Source organism: Thalassophryne amazonica, chromosome 10 (assembly GCF_902500255.1).
Source record: "Thalassophryne amazonica chromosome 10, fThaAma1.1, whole genome shotgun sequence".
Classification (NCBI taxonomy): domain Eukaryota; kingdom Metazoa; phylum Chordata; class Actinopteri; order Batrachoidiformes; family Batrachoididae; genus Thalassophryne; species Thalassophryne amazonica.
The window spans coordinates 27,657,732-27,663,731 of record NC_047112.1 but is presented as its reverse complement, the minus strand read 5'-3'; positions in this window follow the sequence as shown (position 1 = coordinate 27,663,731).

The following is a 6,000-nucleotide window of genomic DNA, read 5'->3' as shown; positions in this document are numbered from 1 at the left end:
CTGGTTCCCTATTGCTCCCCAGTGCATTTATTTGTACTGTGGAAGGTGTGTCCCACAATAATCCGTAACTCCCAGAATTTTTACCCGATTTTCCAGTTTGGTTTGTTAGAAACAGCAGAGATTCAGTTACGATACAGGATGCTGTCACACATTTAAAATATGTACTTTTATGCTGAAAGACTAGTGTCTTATGCTCTTTACCTTGTGCGAAGCGTCTTTGATTTGATTTGGTTTATTTAGAAATAAAACAAAAAAAAAAAACAAAAAAAAAAACAAAGACATGATAAAAACAAAAAACAGAATAAATTCTTTGGAATTTCAGTGATAACGCAAAAAAGTCACGCAATTTTTTTCCATTGTGGTACTTCTCAAAATACACATGTTAAGCAACAAGATAACAACTAAATAAATTAATTAAAAATAATAATAAAAACACTTAAAAAAATTATTAGTAGTAGTTTTTTTTTTTGCAGCAAATAAAATACATATTTAAACAAACTGACTGACCTGATATTCAAGAATGCCATTGAGCAGACAAGACTTAACCATCACTGGCGGCGCCAAGGGGGGCTTGGGGGGGTCTTAAGCTCCCCCAATAATGAGCCAAGCCCCCCTCATTTCCTCTGCATCCAACTAGTATCGCAACTCTTAAGCGAATTTTCATTAATGCAGCAAAAGGAAGAGTGTATTTGTGCGCATTTCCATCCACTTGTTATGCGCTTTTGTTTCACAGTTCCCAATTTGGAATTGTGAACCATCATTTCATGCTTCAGTCAGTCTGTATTTCACAAAGTAAGGCTGCACCACATCGCAAAATTAACTACACTGGAGTTCCAGGGTGGCAGCACGCACAAAAAGCTGTGCAAAACAGATCTTTTTTCAAGGGAAATTCAAATGAACAATCCAAACTTGTTTCTTTACTAAATAATAAAATTAATGAATTCATACATTTATATATATGCCATAGCATATGTAATTTGTTAAATTCAATTTATTTTCATTTATATAGCGCCAAATCACAACAAAGTTGCCTCAAGGCGCTTTACACAAGTCTGTCTTTGTTAAAGAGCATAAGACAAAGTCTTTCAGCATAAAGTACGCATTTTTAATGTGTGACAGCATTCTGTATCGTAACTCAATCTTTGCTGTTTCTAACAAACCAAAGCGTAAAAAAATCGGGTAAAAATTCGGGGAGTTACGCATTATTGGGGATACACCTTCCACAGTACAAATCAATTAACTGGAGGCGCATTAGGGACCCAGCCAAGATGGCGGCCGGCTGATACGTCGGCTCCAATAGGTAACGGCAGTCCATTAGGCGTCTAGAGAAATGTCTATGTCGCTGACTTTCTCGAAGCTACCGGAAGTGCTTCATCCGCCATATTGTCTCACCCACAGTTTGATCAATTAGTGTCAATATTATTGCAGCAAGTTTCTTTGCAAATGTGTGTGGAGAATTGGTCACAATATCTCAATCTGTGTGTGAGTAATGCCATCTGTAGAAGTGGGGAGGAAAATTTGTAAGGAGAATTTGTAAATGTTTGTAAATATGTACTGAAATTTGCAAATGTGTATTCAGAATCTCTGTGTAATCAGATTTGTAAATTCATTCATTCATTCATTCATCTTCTACCAATTAAGGGTCGCGGGGGGCCGGAGTCTATCCCAGCAGCCATAGAGCGCGTGGCGGGGTACACCCAGGACAGGACGCCAGTCTGTTGCAGGGCCACAAACAGACAAACAAACACAGACACACCCACACACACACCTATGGACAATTTAAAGATTCCAATCCACCTAACCCGCATGCCTTTGGAAGTGGGAGGAAACCGGAGCATCCGCAGCCCACGCAAACATGGGGAGAACATGCAAACTCCACACAGAAAGACCATGGGAATTGAACCCACGACCTTCTCGCTGTGAGGCAACAGTGCTAACCACTAAGTCACCGTGCCACCCCAGATTTGTAAATGTATGATAAAAATCCAGTAAATTTATGAGATTTGCAAGTGTATTAAGAGTTGTACGAGTACAAATGCAGACAATTCTGCAAATCGTGTGCACAAATCTGTGAACATGTGGAAAAATCTGCATGCAGACATACAGATTCTAAATGCACCTTTGTGTAATCCTCTGTCCATCTGCAAATCTTAGTATGCATTTACAGACTATTTCAATGTGATTACACAAACTGAGATACCATTACACAGCTTCCATGCATATTTGGAATTTGCAAATAAGTTTCTGAACTAATGACCCCCATAATGTATGAAGTCACACTCATGTTTGTGGAGCTTCTGCTAAATAAGGAAGAACCTTTAATTCTATAATTAATGATTAATTGGCAGTCTGGACAGCCCATAAATAGGTAAAGTGTTGCAGGTGTTTTATAAAAGTATATTTTCGTGGATTGGGTGTTGGTTTTCTTGATGGGTGGCTTGGGTGTGTGTATTAAAAGTTATGACTAGTTTAGTGACTCAGTAACCATGGAGTCTTTGGGTTAGTGTGGAGGGGGAGGGTCTACTGGTCCTATGGTCCACTGGTCCTAACCTCTTTATATTATTTGGTGTGTATTTCAACCCCAAACTGATTTTAAAGTTCACAAATAAATGTAATACTTTCAAATGGCTAATAAACCAGATTCAATGTTGTTCAATTTACAAAAATAAAACCTATGCTTTTGTTGACATACAACATTAATCACCTTTAATTGTACTGCTGTCTATAAATCTGTTGAATTGAAAATCAACAAAAAAAAAAAGCAATTCAACAAAAATAAATGTTTTTTTTTTATTGTCACACATTTGTAATATTACTTAACCTACTTCAGTGCAAGATATATAACCTACCATAAATGTTAAAACAACTTCAACATGCTCTCCTTAATGCAAGGACTATGACTAGTGGACCCTAGGACTAGTGGGAAGTTCTCGCATGGAGTGGAGCTAATGTTAACAAAGCTATGATACTACTACAACACAGCTAACTACTACGATACTGCTAACAAATTGATTAAAACAAAAATGTCACTCGATGGAAATACTGGAGCACGCACTTCTTACATGAGCTGTTAGGACAACTAACCTTACAACAAGCCATATTATGACATTAAAATATATATGCTACTAGGTGGTGATATTCTGTGCAAAAGTAAATTTGAATCCAGTCATTCATGGCAACCATTCACTCATGGTGTCATGTTGTTCCTTAAGACACCACAATCTCTAATGGGTATTATCATTTTAACAAGCTTTAAGAACCACAAACATGACCATAAAAACCAGTATAAAAATTTCCAGTTAACAGAAGACAGTTTTTGATTATAACAGTTGTCCTATTATCTTTCGCCCTTCTGTGATGTAATTGCATGTGTGTCTTTATTGAAATAAAATATCTCATAATGGAATCTCAGAAGCAAAAATAACATGGGCCCTTTTTTGAGGGATGCTATTTTCTTTGTGCCTTGTAATAGCAGGCGGAGATCAACATGCTAGTTTCTGTTCAGTGTCTTTTGTAGGATTTGACACAATGAGGCTACACATCTGTTTCTAACAACACAATTACTAATTGTGTACTTTGAGGAAATAAACAAATGTGGATGAGGTTGCAACCTGTGGCATCAGCAATGTTTTGTAGTTGCAGTTGGGATGCACAGCATCTGGTTATGTGTGTGTGTTTGTGTGTTTCTTCTTCTTCCAGATTAGAATTCATGGGGGTGTAAAAAAGAAACAAAATAGGAAATGGTGCACAGATGCAAAGACTTCATTCTCAAAAATGGCCCAAAAAGACCATGGTAAAGTTTGTATTGATTACAGATCTGCATCAGTTTTGCAGTGAGCATGTATGTGTGCCTATTTTTGTGGTCACAGAGTAAAATCATTCCCCCCCCCCACATTTCCACCAGAGGGCCATAGAGGATAGAACATCTGGCCATAACCTGCCCTAGGTGCTTTTCTCAGGCCCATGCTGTGAATTAATCACTGAATCTGTGATTTTCTTGTGACAGACACATATTATATAGATACCCTTTTAAAATCAGATTCAAGAGAACGTGACTGGAACCTACCAGTCCACTGGCGGTACATAACTACCAGGCTTAAGGCTCCCCACTGTACAATTTGTGGATTCAGTGAGGAAAGGTTGACTGAACTTGACCTTGCAGACAGTTCTGTGATATGTGTGGAACCAGTGGATGACCTAGAAGTTGACTTAAGTTGAAGAATAACAGTGAAGTCTTCACCATTAGATGTTTATCTGTAAGGGGTTGAGAGTGCCAAACAGTGATGTTCCTGTCTCTCGTTGCTCAACCTTAGAGACTGAGAGATGTCTGGGAAGACGTACGAGTCAAGAGGTCCCTTGCCAGTGGTGTTTGGTGATGTAGATACATTATAGGAGGGCAAATGTCCAAATCATCAGGGGCCTGGTGCTTCCTGTCTTACTGAATGGGTATGGTACTTGGATATTAACCAGTGACTTGAGGTGATGACTAGATAACTTTGGTACTAGGTCTCCCCACAGAATCATTGGGTACTGCTACAATGATGAATGTTGAATTTATGACACGTCTCTGAGCGTGATCTCGGACACAAGTGTCTCATTGCTGAGAGCACCAGCAAATGGATGAGGCCAAGGAGTGCCCATGTTTCACATGGCTGCAATGGATACATGGCTAATTCTGAGGGTATTATTATATCAATACAAAGTAGAATATTCTTTGATGTTCAAGGCTTTGGAAAGTTGTCCATTGATTCAGTACTAGTTAGACTTTAACCTCAAGCCAAGGGCACCTGACTTTGTTAATTAGTAGTGGTTGGAGAAGGGATTGTTAGAAAAGAATGCAGGGGTACCTTCAGAATAGACACATACTCCCCACATTACTTAGTTAGTACTTTCCATGAGGGACTTTGTTTTTGCTTGCTCAAAGTATGTAGACAATATGTACTTTTCTGCATCTTACTAATTGATGATCCCAACATTCAACAAGACTTTAATCTAATGAATAAACTGCAGAGAGTCAGAAACATTTTATAAACCATGGGAGGTCAGAGTAAAATTAAGGGCCTGCTTTAATAAGATCCCAGATAAGTGCTGCATTGCGTGGGCGATCCAAACTTCTGTGCATTGAGGTGTTGTGGCTAGAGGTGGGCGATACTGGGAATTTCGGTATTGATCCGATACCAAGTAAATACAGGCCCAGTATCACCGATATCAATACCGATACCTTTTCATATTTAAGCTTCATAGGTCCAAAGGATCCAAAAGACCTAGGATAGAATTTCGCCAAACATTGTACGTGACAACAAAATACTTTACGATCAACATTTTTGTTTTAAAAAAATATCATTCAACACAACTTAAAACAAAATCTCCTGAGTTAGAGGGCTGACAAACCACAATACAACAAAATTAACACACCAACAAATACTGTCAACAGTTTAAAACTTATTCCATTTTTCAAGTCGAACAATACAATAAAATAATACAACAATAAGGAATTTCTTCCCTTCAGTGCACTTCTCTATGTTGTTTCTTAAATAAAGAGTGTAAAAAAATAGAACTTAAAGCAAATTAAAACAATCTTCTGAGGTTAGAGAGCTGACAAACCACAATAGAGAAAAACTAACACACCACAACAAATATTGTAAACAGTTTCAAACTTGTTCTTCTTCTTTCTTTTTTTTTTCCAAGTCGAACAATACAAGAAAATAATACAGAGAATAAGGAATTTCCTCCCTTCAGTGCACTTCTGGCTTTAAACAAAATAAAAACATTAAGTGAAAATTAAATAAAGAAAGAAAGAGTGCTGCTCTTACAGACAGTAGACTTTGATGAATCTGCTTGCGCAGCAGTCAGTGCGTGCGGGAGAGAAAAAAGCTTGAGTATCGTATCTTTTTACACGAGGATCATTCAATATCAATACCAGTGTTGGTATCGATATTATCGATATTAGGATCGATCCGCCCACCTCTAGTTGTGGTTGTTTTACTAAGTAAATGGGCA